Here is a 19,142-nt window from a genome sequence, read left to right as displayed (position 1 = left end):
CTCTCTCTAAAGTAAATAAAATCTTTTTAAAAAATAAAAAATAAAATAAAAAAGAGTTAATATCTATCTCCTGAAACTATTCCAAAAAACAGAAGAGGAAGGAAAGCTTCCAAATACATTACATGAAGCCATCATTACTCTGATACTAAAACCAGACAAAGACATTACCAAAAACAAAAAAGAAAAAAAAAAAATCTGCAGGCCAATATCTCTAATGAACACAGATGCAAAAATCCTCAACAAAATATTAGTGAACAGAATTCAACAATATATTTTTTTAAAAATCATTTAAACCATCAGGGCAGATTTATTCCAGGAATGCAAGGGTAGTCCAATATTTGCAAGTCAATCACTGTGACACATCAAATTAATAAGAAAAATGATTAAAACCATATAACCATCTTAATACACGCAGAAATGGAAATTGACAAAATACAATATTTACTCATAAGAACTCTCAACAAAATTTTTAGAGATATGAAAACCGCACAACTAATATCATCCTAAAAGGGGGAAAACCAAGAGCTTTTCCTCCAACATCAGGAACAAGACAAGAATGCCCACCCTTGCCACTTTTGTTCAACATAGTACTGGAAATTATAGCAACAGCAATTAGACAATGGAAAGAAAGAAAAGACATCCAAATTGGTGAGACAGAAGTAAAACTGTCACTATTTTCAGATGACATGATACTATATATAGAAAACCCTAAGGACTACCAAAAATTATTAGATCTGATAAATAAATTCAGTAAGATTGCAGGGTACAAAATTAATATAGAGATATTTTGCACTTCTATATACTAATAATGAAATAGCAGAAAGGGAAATTAAGAAAACAATACCATTTACAATTGCACCAAAAATAATAAAATATCTAGGGATAAACTTAACCAAGAGGGGAAAGATCTGTACTCTGAAAACTATAAAACATCGATGAAAGAAACTGAAGACAACACAAACAAGTGGAAAGATATTCCATGTTCATATATTGGAATATCATTAAAATGTCTATACCACCCAAAGCAATCTACAGATTTAATGTAATTCCTATCAAAAATACCAACAGCATTTTTCACAGAACTAGAACAAATAATACTAAAATTTGTTTGGAACCACAAAAGACCCTGAATAGCCAAAGCAATCTTAAGAAAGCACAAAGCTGGAGGTATTACAATCCCAGATTTCAAGATATATTACCAAGCTGTAGTAGTTAAAACAGTATGGTACTGGCTCAAAAACAGACACAACAATGGAACAGAATAGACAGCCCAGAAATAAACCCACACTTATGTGCTCAATTAATCTACGATGAAGGCAAAAACATACAAGCAGAAAAAGACAGTCCCTTCAATAAGTGGTGCTGGGAAAACTAGACAGCTATTAGCAAGAGAATGACACTAGACCACTTTCTTACACCATACAAAACAAACTCAAAATGGATGAAAGACCTGAATGTAGACCTGAAACCATAATCCTAGAGGAAAACATAGGCAGTCATCTCTTTGACATCAGCCATAGCAATATTTTTCTAGATATGTCTTCTCAGGCAAGTGAAACAAAAGCAAAACTATTGGGACTACATCAAAATAAAAAGCTTTTATACAGCAAAGGAAACCATCAACAAAATGAAAAGTCAACCTACTTTCTGTAGGGCTGTACTTTTGAATGGGAAAAGATATTTGCAAATAATATATCCAATGAGGAGTTAATATCTAAAATATACAATGAAACTATACAACACCAAAAAAACCCAGACAATTCAATTAAAAAATGAGCAGAAAAAAAATGGGCAGAGTACCTGAATAGACATTTTTCCAAAGGAGACATACAAATGGTAAACAGACACATGGAGAGATGCTCAACAGCACTCATCATCAAGGAAATGAAAATCAAAACCACAATGACATCCGTCAGAATGGCTAGAATCAAAAAGACAAGAAATAACAAGTGTTGGCAGGATGTGGAGGAAAAGGAGCCCTTATACACTGTTGGTGGGAATGTAAATTGGTACAGCCACTGTGGAAAACTGTATGGAGTCTCCTCAAAAAATTAAAAATACAATTACCATATGGTCCAGTAATTCCACTACAAGGTATTTACCCAAAGAAAACAAAAACACTAACTTGAAAAGATACGTGCACCCCTATGTTTATAGCTGCATTATTTATAATAGGCAAGATATGGAAGCAACATTAAGTACCTATTGTCAGAGGAATAAAGAAGTTGTGGCGTGGGGCGCCTGGGTGGCACAGCGGTTAAGCGTCTGCCTTCGGCTCAGGGCGTGATCCCGGCGTTATGGGATCGAGCCCCACATCAGGCTTCTCTGCTGGGAGCCTGCTTCTTCCTCTCCCACTCCCCTTGATTGTGTTCCCTCTCTCGCTGGCTGTCTCTCTCTGTCAAATAAATAAATACAATATTAAAAAAAAAAAAAAAGTTGTGGCGTGTGTATACACACACACACACACACACACACACACACTCACATGCACACAAATACATACAAATAACAGATTATACTCCATGAAAAAAAGAATGCAATATTGCCATTTGCAGCAACATGAGTAGACCTCAAGCTTATTATGCTAAGTGAAGTAAGTTAGAGAAAAATACCGTATGATTTCATTTATGTGTGGAATCTAAAAAACAAACAAAGCAAAAACACATCCATAAATATAGAGAACAAATTGGTGGTTGCCAGAGGGAAGTTGGGTGAGGGGATGGGAAAAATGGAAAAGGAATGGGAATGGGGAGCAGGCATCAGGTCATGGGACGATTAAGCCACAGGAATGAAAGATACAGCACAGGGAATGCAGTTCATAGTACTGTAATAGCATTCTTGGTGACAGAGAGTAGCTACATTTGTGGTGAGCACAGCATAATATATAAAGTTGTCAAATCACTATGTCGTACACCTGCAACTAATGTAACATTGTATGTCAACTATAATTCAACAAAAAATAAAAATATAGAATAAAACCAGATTTGAGTTCGCAGATATTCTTTTCTCAACAAACAAGGAACTTTATTCATAAGTTGTTTAAAAAAAATAAGTGTCCAGAAAATAACACTGTAATGAACTTTACTCAGGCAAAATTTAAGAAGGGTAAAGCTAAAACAACAGCTCTCCAGACATGCCTGACCTAACACTGCTATGACTCATAATTAAGAACTGTCATCATGGTAAGCAATTGGTTCCTGAAATCGCCTGGGAGCAGAATGGAGTTTCTGGCACTGGTGTCTTTCTCCCCAGGGGAATGCTGAGTGCCATCCGGTTCTGACTACCTCTGAAAACATGCCTTCTATCACCATGGCAGCAAGGCTGATCATCTCATCTTGATTTAGGGGTTTCTTCTCTCAATCCCGTGAGGGTAAATCAGCACTTCCAGACAGAGGATGAGTCATTGCTTTTGGCCTCATTAACATGGTGTAGCCCTTCTGTCTGCTAACAACAAGATTTAAAACAAAACAAAAAATAGTTAACCAAATGAGTTAAATTAGGCAGCCAGGCAGTGAGAATTCCAGCAAGTAATTCCAAAGCCCAATTTTGCTATGGGAGAGAAGAAGGTGAGCTAAGAAAATAAAAAGAAAAATTTTGGAAAACTACACTAACCCTTTAAACGTGCATATTCTTCAAAGAGTCAGAAGCACCTGGTTGTCAGAAGAAAACATCAATTAAAGTATGTACAGTGCATGGAATACCAAAACCATTTCCACTTAGTCGTGAAATACAAATAGGGTTGTTATGATGAAGAGTACCTGGTTGATTACGCCTTTTCAGAAGAGAGTTGGAGCCAGAGGAGAGGCTGTGCCCTCCTGCTGCTAAAAGGGAGGCTCGAATGGACAGGAAATAGAAACCCCAGTAACAGCTTTGTGTGGAAAGGAGTCAATTCAGTGGTTGAGAACATTCTGAAGCAACCGTGTAGCTTTTGGAACCATAAATATGTTTTGTTAAGAGAAGGACCGTGAAGACTGTTCAACCGTTCAACACAAATTTACTGTTGAAGTAAGAATTCTGATTACATTTTCACAGGTTTACACAAACACACACACAGCATAGAAAATACAGAGTTCAAACTAGAATTTTTCCTTTTTCTCTCCTACATATATAGGCAGACTACAGTACAAATACCTTAGAATCTAAGCACCATTTTTTCTTATAAAGATGACACCCTAAAATTTCACAATCTTTAATGCAGCAACTGTGCCAGTATTCTTATGTGGAGACCCTCGCTAAGATTCTAGTTCCAAAGAGTCCATCTTGTGGGTTGAAATGACAGCAGCATAATTCTTAAGTAGGATGAGAGGAAAGGCTAATAATTTGTAAATACATTATGAAAACCTAGGAGTATCTTTGAAGAATCCAAGTGAATACAATCAATTATTAAAAACATTACAACATAGAAGAATTTAGTAAAAACACAGCAAAACTGAGGGAAAGAGATTCCATGCAGGATGGCGCTGAGAACTGAAATATACAGCTACACTTGTAATTGGATAGCAATTTAAGAAGTCTCCAAAGGTCAAAGATGCAACTGTGGATGGATTATAGCAAGTAAACTCTCAGGTGCTTTGAGAAAAAGTGACCATGTTTTCTCAGAACAAAGCACTGGAATAAGTCCCAGAAAGTAAACAAAATAGATCCAGGCTCCAGAGACCACTAACAAAGTGGGATTTCTAAGGAGAAAATACCCAAATGTGAATTGTAAACTAAACAAGTGGAGGAAATAAAGAGCCAGTGACTATATTGAGTCTGAAATGTTGAATTTCACATTTCCTAAAGCAGTCTGATTTTGCTTGGGTTGGATGGATACACGATTTTCCACAGAAAAGAACATGACAGTTGTCAATTATAGAGTGCGTATTAAGAAGGCAAGACTGATGGCAACATACTTGTAGAGATTATAAAATCATCTTTAAAAGTCTGTGGTACTTAAGGTCTACTAACATCCCATTGTTCTTTGTTCATGTTAAGGACTACTGGCTAACCTCTTCCTGAGTTCCCTCGGAAATCTACCCTAGCTAAGAAATTCAGACAGATAATCGCTCATCAGCATTTCCTCTCCTTCTCTCTTCCTTTCTCATCACCCCCCCACACCCGCCAGCAAGGTTGCCTTAAATAAGGCCATCAGAGAACAGATGTTCTGACTAAATCATGGATATGAACTTTGTTTCATATTCTATCTTAGCTAAAATCATGTTTAAAGATCAAGGAAAAAGTCCCTTTTCATCCATGAGATACATTCAAGTGCCAGATTAATAATTAATTATTTAAAATTTTAATTTTGCTTCTTCATAAGCTGAACTGTCAGCCCTAAGTGAAGCAGTACAGAGAATCTAAGATAAGATCATCTTTATATTTTTTTCCTTTCGGTAAATATCTAGTTAGGGTAGTCTGGATCAACAGAACAATGATTAGAAGGCTTGAGGAGTAAGTAGTATTGAATTTTTACTTTGTCAAGGATTGTTCCCTGGGATAGCAAATGGTTGAATAAAAGCAAATCCATTCATGGATTTATCCTTTGAACTTTCCAGAGTTTATGTTTTTGCGCATTTGTTTGTTTTGGGCTTTTGATCACCCTGCTATTAGACATGTGAGAACCTCTTCTTCTAAAATCTCTCATATTTACTTTTTACCAAGGGCCATAAAATGTCACCATTCTGGATGTCTTGGTCTTACAATTTCAAAGCAATCCTAGAATCCATGGATTAGAGATACGAAGGGCTCATGATCATCAGGTGATCATTAATTCTTTCCCAACATCATTTCCATTCAGAAATGTCCCAGACTGAATTACTAGGAAGGTAATGATGAGATGGAGTTATCAGCACTTATCAAGGATCAAGATCTTTGAAGGAAAGGGGAGGAAGCAAGACTGGACATAGAAGTCAAACTACAATGGAGTACCAACAAACCTTGGCCAAACAACGTGGAAACTCTTGAGCAAGTGGGTCCATCAGAGTGTCCCACATCAAACTGAAGTCACTGGTTTTTATACTCCTTTTCCAATCAGTTACTCTATGTGGGCTGCCTCAGGAAGGGCATGAACTTGAGTGAGGGGATTATCTGCAGCTAAGGCAGACTGTGAAGCTGCTGACAGCTCAGGTTGTCTGACATTCACACACACTGTAAAATGAGCAACGTGACTTTCTTTGCAGGGGGTCTGGGCAGTGCTTCTTCATATTTATCAAAGGAAAATTTCAGATTTCTTCTTAAAAATCACCACTTGTGGGTCACCTGGGTGACTCAGCTGGTTAAGTATCCAACTCTTAATTTTGGCTCAGGTCATGATCCCAGCATTGTGAGATCAAGCCCTGAGTCAGGCTCTGTGCTCAGTAGGGAGTCTGCTTGAGATTCTCTCCCTCTGCCCCTCCTCCCAGCTCACATGCTTTCTCTCCATCTAAAATAAATAAATAAATCATTAAAAAAAATCACCACTTATATATTCACACAAAAACTTGTAATATATGAATGTTTAGAGCAGCATTATTTATAATAGCCAGAAAGTGGAAAAACCCAAATATCTATCAACTAATGAGTGAATAAATACAATGTGCATCCATCCAATGGAATATTGTTTTGTTATAAAAGAAACAAAGTCCTGATAGATGCCACAGCTTGGATGAATCTTAAAAACAATGTTGAGTGGGGGGAAAAAGCCAGCTGCAAGAGACCACATATGGTAGCATATCTTTTATACAAATGTCTACAATAGGTAACTATGTAGACAGAAAGAAGATTAGCAGTTGCTTAGGACTTGGGACAGAGCTGGAGTAAGAAATGATTGCTAATGGATACAGGGTGTCTTTTGGGGATGATGAAAATATTCTCAACTTAGATGGTGACAATGCACAACTCTGTAAATAAATAAAACCACTGATACACTTTAAATTGGTATCTTAAAACCAATACACTTTAAACTAGTGACTTTTGGGGCGCCTCGGTGGCGCAGCGGTTAAGCGTCTGCCTTCGGCTCAGGGCGTGATCCCGGCGTTCTGGGATCGAGCCCCACGTCAGGCTCCTCCCCTGGGAGCCTGCTTCTTCCTCTCCCACTCCCCCTGCTTGTGTTCCCTCTCTCGCTGGCTGTCTCTATCTCTGTCAAATAAATAAATAAAATCTTTAAAAAAAAATAAAAAATAAAAAATAAACTAGTGACTTTTATGTTAAGTAAATCTCAATACAAATGTTTTTTAAAAGGGTTACCCTGAAGTAAGGTAGGCAAATGTACTTCCTGTTCTTCTCTGAATTATTCAACTGATCATTATCGTTATCACTGACATCATTATCATTAATATTTATAGGCACTTACACCAGGCATTTTCTAAAATGCTTTGCATACACCAGGCATTTTCTAAAATGCTTTGCATCTATTATTTCTGCATCAACCAGCAATTATTACTCCCATTGTATTTAAGATAAAATTGAGGTTTCGAGAAAATTAACTCTTATAGTCTAAGACTACAGTTAGTGGCAGCAGAACTAGGATTCAATTTCTCTGATTTCAGACTTATTTAATGACTATATTACTTGTGTTTTAGAAATAAATCAAAACATCTGTGATTTAGTGGCACTGTCCTATGATGATTTTACATTTTATATGACCTACCCTCTATGTAGTTTGAGAGTTTCAATCATATCTAGTTCATCCAAATCAAACTAAATGAGTTTTAATCTATTTCTCTATTTTTGGGAGATGACCACTCCCCTTTAGTAAATTAATTACTGACATCTAGAGAAATCCAAGGAGAATGATGCAGTGATACAGTGTTGTCTCTTGAAAAATACGGTTTTCTTCACATGTGGGTATGATGAACTTGATAAGGAGACTGAGAATGGAGTGACAGTAAAATTTATATAGAATATTACTGAATATGTACAAAACTATAGACTAGAAATTCTTTTTTATAGATATTTGCAAACTTTTTGAGATATGGCATGGTGACATTTCTTATACTATGATTTAATATGCCAAAAGTAGGACTGCAAACAAATGACCTCATAAAGTACAGTCTCAAAATAAGGTGCTCTAACAATTTTCTTAAAGGCCTTGAGGTTATTTATCTGTGATCTTCTTCAGTTAGGTGGAATCTTAGCCTGTTGTAGACTTTTAAATGTGAGTTTTGAATCCATCTCCGGTGGATGCTCCTTGCCCTGGAGCAAAGTGGTATCTGAAGAATTGTGCATCTCATCAGAAGGGAGTCACTCCAATCAATATATACCATAAGGAAGTTTATTTTAAAAATAAGAGAAATTCTGATAAGGTGAATAACTAATGATTTCTTGGATGGAAGGAAATTTTATAAATTTGGAGATTTAAAAAGTTATTATCACCAAGTAAAGAAAAGAGAAAAGATACAAATAATCAATATCATAAATGAAAGCAGGGTCATTAATACTGATCCCTTGGACATCAAAAAAAAATAAAGGAAAACTATAAAAAGCTCCATGCTCACAAATTTGATAAACTAAATGGATCAATCCTTTGAAAGGCATAAACTATCAAAACTCACACGAGGTCATTTGAATAGGCCTATATCTACTAAAGTAACTAAATCAATAACTATAAATTCTGCCCCCCCCCCAAAAGAAAGCACCAGGCCCAGATGGTTTCACTGGTGAATTCTATCAAATATTAAAGAAAGAAAAAAATACAAAACCCATACAATTTCTTTTCAAAAATACAAGCAGAGTACATTCTAATATATCCTATGAGGCTAGTACTACCATAATTATCAAAATAAGATAGAAACACTATAAGAAGGAAAAAACTATAGACCAATACTCCTCATAAATTTAGATGTAAAAATCCTCAAAAAATTGTAGCAAATTGAATACAGCAGTGTTTAAAAAGAATCATATGCCATGACCAAGAATTTATTTCAAATATGCAAGTCTGGTTCAATATGTCAAAATCAATTAATGTAATCCGTCACATCATTGGGTAAAGAAATAGAATAATCCTATGATCATATCAGTTGCAGGAAAAAAAAAAAACCAACATATGACAAAATTCAACACCCACTCATGGTAATAACTCAGCAAACTAGGAAGAAGTGGCCTTCCTCAAATGAAGTCAGCAAGATGATGGAGTAAGATACAAGTCTTTGTTCCCCAACAAAACCCAATAATTATACAACTAACCATGAATGAAAATAGTCTTGGGAGAGCTCAAGAGTAAAATGAGAACCTGCAGCAACACAGCAGAGAAAAAACAAGCAAACAAACAAAAGACAGAGCAACTGAATGCAAAGGATCTCTGGGGAGATCAGCATAACTGAGATATCAGGAAATGGTTGGGAACAAGGAAGGGTGGAGAATACAAGTATCAGCCATTTGTCGGGCCACCATGGTTCACACCAATCCTTATAGCAGCTGACATGTGCAGACTCCCCACAGCTTTTACAGCAGAGGGCCCCATAGTGTTCATTAAAACGGACCCCAGCAGCCTGCTCCATGGAACACATGAGCAGCTTTTGCCACTGAGGTAACCAATAGCTATCACAGCAGCAGATGCCTGGAGAAAGAGACATTTCTGTGTATCCCCCTCCCCCAAGAAGGAACCATTGTTATGCCACCCCAGGACCCCTGCCACCCTCCCCCCTGTAAACATTGTGTCTAGGTCCCAAACTATAGCTACTCTTATATACTCATGCTTCAGATACTGACTCAGCAGCCATTCCACAAGTACTTATGCCTAGGACATCAGAGCAAGAGCTCTGCAGCAAGAGAACCTGCATCCCAGACTCCTGATTGCACTCATGTAGCTGCATGGAAACTATGGTGTTGTTCCCTACCCAGAGTTGGAACCACTGCACCCCCACCCAGCCAGAGACCTCACACCCACTGGTGGGTGAAGCTCTTCCCTACCAAAACCAGTCCATAGTTTGGAAGAGGTGACTGTTCAATCAAATGTGCAGACATCAATGCAAAGACCAAGGCAAAATGACACCACCAAAGGAACAGAATCATTTTCCAATAACCATCTCTAAAGAAAGGGATATCTGTGGATGGCTGGATAAGGAATTCAAAGTAATTGTTTTAAAGGAAGCTCAACAAGCTATAGATAGTACAGATAAACAAAAAAAATGAAATTAGGAAAAGGTCACATGAACAAAACAAGAAGTTCAACAATAAGAATTTTTTTTTTTTTTTTAAAGAACCAAACATAAATTCTGGAGCTGAAGAGTAGAATGAACGGACTGAAAAGTGTAATGGAGAGTGTTGACAGAAGACTTGATCAAACAGAGGGAAAAAACCTAAGAATTCAAAGACAATTAATTGAAATTACCAACTTAGAGGAACAAAATAAAAAAAGAATGAAGAAGAATGAAGAAAACCTATGAGATTTATGTGACGCTATTCAACAAAACACATTATGGGACTCCAAGAAGTAGAAGGAAAAGAGAAAGGAATAAAAAGCATAATAATAATAATAATAATAATAATAATAATAATGCTGAAAACACCTTACATTTAGGAAGAGATATGTACATGCAAGTATATAAAGCTCATAGGTCCCCAAATTGAATGAAAGAGGACTTCACCAGGACACATTATAATAAAACTGTCAAAAATCAAAGACAAAGAGAATTTTGAAAGCATTAAGAGAAAAGAAACTCTTCACATACAATGAACCCCAAAAGGCTATCAGTCAATTTCTCAGAAAACTTGCAGGCCAGGAGACAGTGGGATGATATATTCAAAGTTCTGAAAGGGGAGGGGGGGGGGAAGCCAACCAAATATCTTACCTGGCAAAGTTGTCCTCCCCAAATGGAGAAGAGTTCACTTTCTTAGGCAAACAAAAGCTGAGGGATTTCATCACCACAAGACCTGCCTTACAAGAAACCCTAAAGGAAGTTCTTTAAGCTGAACAAAAATGATGTTAATTAATAACATAAAGCATATGAAAGTAGAAAACTAACTGGTAAAGGTAAATATATACTCTAATTTAGAATATCTTAATACTGCAATGGTGGTGTGTGAAGCACTGTTAACTCTAAGATAAGTTGAGCAGGTATCAAAGTATAAAACGGAAGAATTAAAAAACTATAGCTACAAATGTTTGTTAATAAACACTCAATATAAAAAGAATAAATTGTGATATCAAAAACATGGGAGACCGTCATCAAAATGGCAACATAGGTGATTCTGGACACTGCTCCCCCTCACAAGAACAACAACTAACATCGATTCAAGAACAAGACACCACTGAGAGAATTCTAGAATGCAAGGATAAGGCTAAAGCACCCCTGCATCTTAGAGACCAATAAAGACTGCATTAGAAGGGTAGGAGAAACAGCTATATGTTTCTCTCTCACCACCCCTTGCCCAAGACAGCACAGCAAAACATGGAGAGGTTTCTCCTGCCTAAATCCTCCAGTAGGAAAGGAGAACCCACAGAAATAAAGCCTCCCCCAGCACTGTGGATCACTTTGTGGGAACCCCTACTCTGCAAATGCACACATTCTTCAGGAATTCCAGAAGAATGTGTGAGGCCCAGCCACTATCAATCTGACTGTGATGGAGAACAGAGCAACAAGCAGCATGTATACCTTAGCAGACAGAGTTCATACCTATAGTACCCAGATAGTAATCCCAACCAGCAGTTTTGCCCATCTGCAGAACAAAGTTGGGGCACATTCTGACCAGGGAACTTGGCAAAGTACAGAACTGCCTGAATCAGATTTTCAAATGAGTTTTGCCAGCCCTAGATCCCAGTTTGCCCATGCCCAGGCAAGGTGCTGAGTCACAGCCCCACCCACTATGGAGTGCTTCCAGCCCTATGTGACCAGAGGGCTGGTAACAACTCCTGGGAGCTATGCAGCCAACTGGTACTTGAGTCAAGAGGTGTACAGAGCTGACTGCCCCCAGAACAAAGTCAGTACCAGGTGTGGAGTCTTCTGTGCTACACGTGAGTAGGGGGATTAATTTAATGACAAGACTAAAGCCCCTCACAACTGGATAGCCTATTTAGAAAACAGAGTAGCCTGGAGCATCCCCCCCTCCTCTGGCCCAGAAAAAAGGGGTTGAAACATAGCCCCACTTCATGTGAAGAGTGTCTTCTGGCCCCATCTGAACAGAAATGCTGTCACATGAAAGCTGTGGGGGCAGTGGTGCTCGAGCCAAGAAAAGCAGACAGAGCCTACTGTTTGCAAAGTAAAGCCAGTGACCCTGTTCAGCCAGGGAACTTGGGGTGTGGGTATGCTCAGGTTCCGACAACAAACTGCTTTACCAATTTTAGAGCTGCTTTTCCCATGGCATGAGAGCAGTGAATCTAATTTGTAGTCCTGATTTTTAGTGAATGGGTCTTTAGCTTGTCTGACCAAGAAACCTAACCAGAGAACATGGGAAGCTGCATAGCCCATTCAAAAGCCCTGTGGAACTTGAATAGAGAGCACAGTTTGTGTCTTCCCAATTGCAGAGCAAAACGTGTGGCCTCTCGAAACCAAATAATTCAGTACATACTCAGGCCTCAGTCAGGCTTCTAAATAATAGAGGCCCTGGGCCCTACCCTGCTACCCTGCTTGGGCAGGGAAGCTAATTCATAGCCCCAGCTACTACTGAACATAGCATCCAGTCCTGACCATCTAGCAAGCCTGACTAGAGAATCCAGGCAACCATGGAACCCACCATACAGTGTCACTTGTGTAAGAATCCAAGCCAATGGTCATATCTAACTCTTCTCAGCCAGTGGCACAATACCCATCCCTGTCCTCAGAACTCAAATGCTAACCTCACCCAAAAACAGACCATAATGACAGGCCCCACCTGTGCAAGGACATTACCAGCAGACACACCCAGAAATCCAAACTGAGCTGACTGGTGAGAAACTTTCCCTGCCAAAGCAAACCTGTAAAATACTTAAGGGGAGCCTGATTACTCAAATGAGCAGACACTGACATAAGGAATCAAGGATAATGAAAACTTAGGTAAATAAAACAACACTGAATGAAATAAAGCTCCAATAACTGACACTGAAGAAACAGAGGTCTATGAACTGTCAACAAAGAATCAAGAATAATCCTCTTAAGGAAGGTTAGTGAACTATAGGAGCACAGGCAACTAAACAAAATTAGGAAAATAATGCATGAATAAAATGAGGAGAGTGACAAGGAAATAACCATCAAAAAACCAAACCAAACCAAAACAACCCAGAAATCCTAGAGTTGAAAAATACAATAACTGAAGAATTCTGTAGTTTCAAAAGTAGGCTGACCATGCAGAAAAAAGAAACAGCAACCTGGAAGATATGACTGGAAATTATCTGGTCAGAAGAACAAAAAGAAAAAAAGAATTAAAAAGAGTGAAGAGAGCCTATAGAAATTATAAGACACAATGAAAAGAAACACTACTTGCATAATTCCAGAAGAAGAGAGAGAGAAAGGGATGGCAAACAGTTTTAAAGCAATAGTGGCTGAAAACTTTCCAAATCTGGGGAGAGAAATGGACATCCAGATCCATGAGGCCAAAAAAAACTAAAACAGGTTGAACCTGAAAAGGTCTACAGCAAGACATATTATAAGCTGACAGAAGTCAGGGGTGCCTGGCTGGCTCAACTGATGGAACTTACAGTCAGCAAGTGACTCTTGATCTCAGAGTCATGAGTTCAAGCCCCAAGTTGGGGGTAGAGATTACTTTAAAAACATAAAATCTTAAAAAAATAAATTGACAGAAGTCAAAGATAAAGAACTTTAAGATCAGCAAGAAAAAAAAGAGAAGTTACATACAAGGGAACCCCCATAACACTATAGGCAGATTTCTCAACAGAAACCCATCAGTTCAGTAGAGAATGGGATGTCATATCCAAAACACTGAAAGAAAATAACTGTCAATCAACAATTCTATACCCAGCAAAGCAGTCCTTTAGAAACAAAGGAGGGATACAGATTTTCTTTCCTGAACAAACAAAAGCTAAGGGAGTTTAATATTACTAGGTAAATTCTATTGAAGTTGCAATCAGTTTAAAATAGGGTGTTCCAGGTTTACAGTATTTTGTGTAAGCCTCATGGCACCAAGAGGTAAAATCTTGTAGTAATTACACAAAGAAAACATGATAAAGAAGTCAATGAATGCTGATACCCAAAGACATCTGTTGGTGACTATCATCAAAAAGACATGACCACTGATTGACCCATGAGCTGGCCACAGGCACTGGGATGCTCCTCACCCCCTTCTTGGTCCTTTGAATGTGGGTTGCACTTACCTTTCTTCTTTCCAAAGGCCTCCAAAGACAGAGTCTTGAGATAATGACATAGGGTTGTGAACATCTTCCCAATACAATGACTGAACCAAGTTAAGGCCTCTTCATAAACTTTTAATATTTGGTGGGTAGGTGCAGGGATCCATTTGTCTTGCTGACACTCAAGACAAGCCTCATTTGTAAGTTTCCTTTGCTTATTGAAACTGCCATCTGGATTGGAGTTAAGATGGCGAAGGAGTAGGGGACCCCTTTTTCAGCCGGTCCCCTGAGTCAAGCTCGATAGGTACCAGACCAGCCTAAACAACCACGGAATCAGCCTAAGACACAGGAAGATACATCTGGATCTCTACAAATGAACATCTCCAGTGCTGAGTATTGAGGTACGAAGCGGGGAGCCGTGAAACCGCACACAGATATCGGAACAGATATCGGAAGATAAACGGAAGGGGGAGGGAGCCGCCGCATTCGCACGCCCGGAAGCAGTAGCCACCTGCACGGGGGAGCGGGAGGGCTCGAGGACCGGCACCCGCTAAACAGCAGACTGAGACCGTGAGCCGGGAGGCGCGCCACTAGGCAATCCCTCTGTTCTGTGACAGAGGCTGAAATTCGGCTGCTGCTGCTCTCTCAGAAGAGGCACAGCACACCGCCAGGGAAAGCTGCCAGAGAACAAAAGCATGGAAATACCGGCTCACAGCGTGCCCATCCCCATCCCCCCGCAGGGGACACGGAGACTCTACCCAAACAGGGTTGCCTGAGTATCCACGAGGCAGGCTCCTCCCCCAGAACACAGAAGACCGACTGAAAAATCAAGAAGCCCACAACCCGGGGCGCCAGGGTGGCACAGTCATTGAGCGCCTGTCTTTGGCTTAGGGAGTGATCCCGGCGTTCCAGAAAGGAGTCCCTCATCGGGCTCCTCCGCTGGGAGCCTGTTTCTTCCTCTCCCACTCCCCTGCTTGTGTTCCCTCTCTCACTGGTTGGCTCTCTGCCACATACATACATACATACATACATACATAAATAAAATCTTTAAAGAAGAAGCCCACATCCCTAAGATCCCTATAAAACAAGGGGCACGGCCTGGGACCCAGTCAATAATTTGGGCTCTGGACAACCCCGCAACCTCTCCTCATCAGAATGACAAGAAAGAGAAGTCCCCCCACCAGCAAAGAAAAGCCAGTGAGTCTGTGGCCTCTGCCACAGAAATAATGGATATGGATGTAACCAAATTATCAGAAATGGAATTCAGAGTAACGATGGCCAAAATGATGAGTAGAATTGAAAAAAGTATTAACAAACAGGTTACTGAGAATATAGAATCCCTAAGGACAGAAATGAGAGCAAATCTGACAGAAATTAAAACTTCTATGAGCCAAATGCAGGCAAAATTAGAAGCTCTGACAGCCAGGGTCACCGAAGCAGAGGAACGTATTAGTGAATTGGAGGATGGGTTAATAGAGGAAAAAACGAAAAAAGAAGCTGGTCTTAAAAAAATCCACACCCACGAATGTAGGTTACAGGAGATTACTGACTCAATGAAACGATCCAACGTCAGAATCATCGGCATCCCCGAGGGGGTGGAAAAAAACAGAGGTCTAGAAGAGATATTTGAACAAATTGTAGCTGAAAACTTCCCTAATCTAGCGAGGAAAACAAACATTCGTGTCCAAGAGGCAGAGAAGACCCCTCCCAAGCTCAACCACGACAAACCTACGCCACGTCACGTCATAGTGCAACTCGCAAATATGAGATCCAAGGATACAGTATTGAAAGCGGCCAGGGCAAAGAAATTTCTCACGTACCAAGGCAAAGGCATCAGAATTACGTCAGACCTGTCTACACAGACCTGGAATGAGAGAAAGGGTTGGGGGGCCATTTTTAAAGCTCTTTCAAAGAAAAACATGCAGCCAAGGATCCTTTATCCAGCAAGGCTGTCATTCAGAATTGATGGAGAAATAAAGACATTCCAGAATCGCCAGTCATTAACCAATTTCGTAACCACGAAACTAGCCCTACTGGAGATATTAAGGGGGGTTCTATAAAGGTAAAAAGGCCCCAAGAGTGATACAGAACAGAAAGTCACAACCGATACAAACAAAGACTTTACTGGCAACATGGCATCATTAAAATTCTATCTCTCAGTTCTTAGTGTCAATGTAAATGGTTTAAATGCTCCCATAAATGACACAGGGCTACAGATTGGATAAAAAGAAATGACCCATCCATTTTATGTCTAGAAGAGACTCATTTCGAACCCAAAGATGCATTCAGACTGAGAGTAAGGGGATAGAGTACCATCTTTCACGCAAATGGACCTCAAAAGAAAGCTGGGGTAGCAATTCTCATATCAGATAGATTGGATTTTAAACTAGAGACTATAGTTAGAGACACAGAAGGGCACTATATTATTCTTAAAGGAAGTATTCAACAAGTGGATATGACCATTATAAATATATATGCCCCCAACAGGGGAGCAACAAGATACACAAGTCCACTCTTAACCAGAATAAAGAGATAATATAGATAAAAATACATTAATAGTAGGGGACCTCAACACTCCACTATCAGAAATAGACAGAACACTGGCAAAAACTAAGCAAAGAATCAAAGGCTTTGAATGCCATACTCGACAAGTTGGACCTCATAAATATATATAGAACACTACACCCCAGAACCAAAGAATACTCATTCTATTCTAATGCCCATGGAACATTCTCAAGAACAGACCATGTTCTGGGACACAAAACAGGTCTCAACCGATACCAAAAGATTGAAATTATCCCCTGCATGTTCTCAGACCACAACGCTCTGAAATTGGAACTCGACCACAAGGAAAAATTTGGAAGAAACTCAAACACCTGGAGACTAAGAACCATCCTGCTCACGAATGACTCGATAAACCAGGAAATCAAAAATCAATTTAAACAATTTATGGAGACCAACGAGAATGAAAACAACGGTCCAAAACCTATGGGATACTGCAAAGGCAGTCCTAAGGGGGAAATACATATCCATCCAAGCCTCACTCAAAAGAATAGAAAAATCTAAAATGCAGTTTTTATATTCTCACCTCAAGAAGATGGAACAGCAACAGAGGGACAGGCCTAATCCACTCATGAGGAAGCAGTTGACCAAGATGAGAGCAGAAATCAATGAATTAGAAACCAGAAGTACAGTAGAGCAAATCAACAGGACTAGAAGCTGGTTCTTTGAGAGAATCAATAAAATTGACAGACCACTGGCAAGACTTACCCAAAAGAAAAGAGAAAGGACCCAGATTATTAAAATTATGAATGAAAAAGGAGAGGTCACGACCAACACCAATGAAATTGGAAGGATTATTAGAAACTATTATCAACAGCTATATGCCAAAAAACTAAGCAATCTGGAAGAGATGGAATCCTTCCTGGAAACCTATAAACTACCAAGATTGAAACCGGAAGAAATTGATTTCTTAAACAGGCCAATTAATTATGAAGAAATTGAGTCAGTGATAAACAACCTTCCAAATAACAAAACTCCAGGCCCGGACGGTTTTCCTGGGGAATTCTACCAAACATTCAAAGAAGAAATAATACCTATTCTCCTAAAGCTATTTCAAAAAATAGAAACAGAAGGAAAGCTACCAAACTCATTCTATGAGGCCAATATTACCTTGATCCCCAAACCAGGCAAAGACCCCCTCAAAAAGGAGAATTACAGACCGATCTCCCTAATGAATATGGACGCCAAAATCCTCAACAAGATCCTTGCTAATAGAATCCAACGGTACATTAAAAGGATTATCCATCATGACCAAGTGGGATTCATACCTGGGATGCAAGCGTGGTTCAACATTCGCAAATGAATCAGCGTGATACATCATATCAACAAGAAAAGACTCAGGAAACATATGATCCTCTCAATTGATGCCGAAAAAGCATTTGACAAAAAACAGCATCCTTTCCTGATTAAAACCCTTCAGAGTGTAGGAATAGAGGGTACACTTCTCAATCTCATAAAAGCCATCTATGAAAAGCCTACAGCAAATATCATTCTCAATGGGGAAAAGCTGGAAGCCTTTCCCTTAAGATCAGGAACACGACAAGGATGCCCACTCTCGCCACTATTATTCAACATAGTACTAGAAGTCCTTGCAACAGCAATCAGACAACAAAAAGGGATCAAAGGTATCCAAATCGGCAAGAAGAAGTCAAAATGTCTCTCTTTGCAGATGACATGATACTCTATATGCAAAACCCAAAAGAAGCCACTCCCAAACTATTAGAAGTTATAGAGCAATTCAGTAACGTGGTGGGATACAAAATCAATGCTCAGAAATCAGTTGCATTTCTATACATGAATAACGAGACTGAAGAAAGAGAAATTAGGGAATCCATCCCATTTACAATAGCACCAAAAACCATACATTACCTTGGAATTAACTTAACCAGAGACGTAAAGGACCTATATTCTAGAGACTATAAATCACTCTTGAAAGACATTGAGGAAGACATAAAAAGATAGAAAGATATTCCATGCTCATGGATCGGAAGAATTAACATAGTTAAAATATCCATGCTACCCAGAGCAATCTACACTTTCAATGCTATCCTGATCAAAATACTGAGGACATTTTTCAAAGAACAAATAGTCCTTAAATTTGCATGGAACCAGAAAAGGCCCCGAATCTCCAAGGAACTGCTGAAAAGGAAAAACAAAGCTGGGGGCATCACAATGCCGGATTTCGAGCTGTACTACAAAGCTGTGATCACAAAGACAGCATGGTACTGGCACAAAAACAGACACATAGACCAATGGAACAGAATAGAGAACCCAGAAATGGACCCTTGGCTCTTTGGGCAACTAATCTTTGATAAAGCAGGAAAAAACATCCGGTGGAAAAAAGACAGTTTCTTCAATAAATGGTGCTGGGAAAATTGGACAGCTACATGCAAAAGAATGA

At 39.1% G+C, this 19,142-nt stretch overlaps 1 long non-coding RNA gene across 1 annotated transcript in view; it reads right to left on the bottom strand.

Annotated features, from left to right (window-relative positions):
• Positions 1-2,189: 2,189 nt before the first annotated feature.
• The window catches only part of LOC130543331 (uncharacterized), a 42,754-nt gene continuing 25,801 nt past the window's right edge, over positions 2,190-19,142 (bottom strand). The window contains exons 2-3 of the long non-coding RNA XR_008958601.1: positions 3,285-3,444; positions 2,190-2,395 (exon numbers count right to left, since the gene is read on the bottom strand). This is a non-coding gene — a long non-coding RNA (uncharacterized LOC130543331). The remainder of the gene's footprint in view (positions 2,396-3,284; positions 3,445-19,142) is intronic.

This window comes from Ursus arctos, unplaced genomic scaffold, assembly GCF_023065955.2.
Source record: "Ursus arctos isolate Adak ecotype North America unplaced genomic scaffold, UrsArc2.0 scaffold_11, whole genome shotgun sequence".
NCBI lineage: Eukaryota > Metazoa > Chordata > Mammalia > Carnivora > Ursidae > Ursus > Ursus arctos.
Note: the sequence above shows the minus strand (reverse complement) of the source record. Positions and strands in the feature narration are given on the sequence as shown.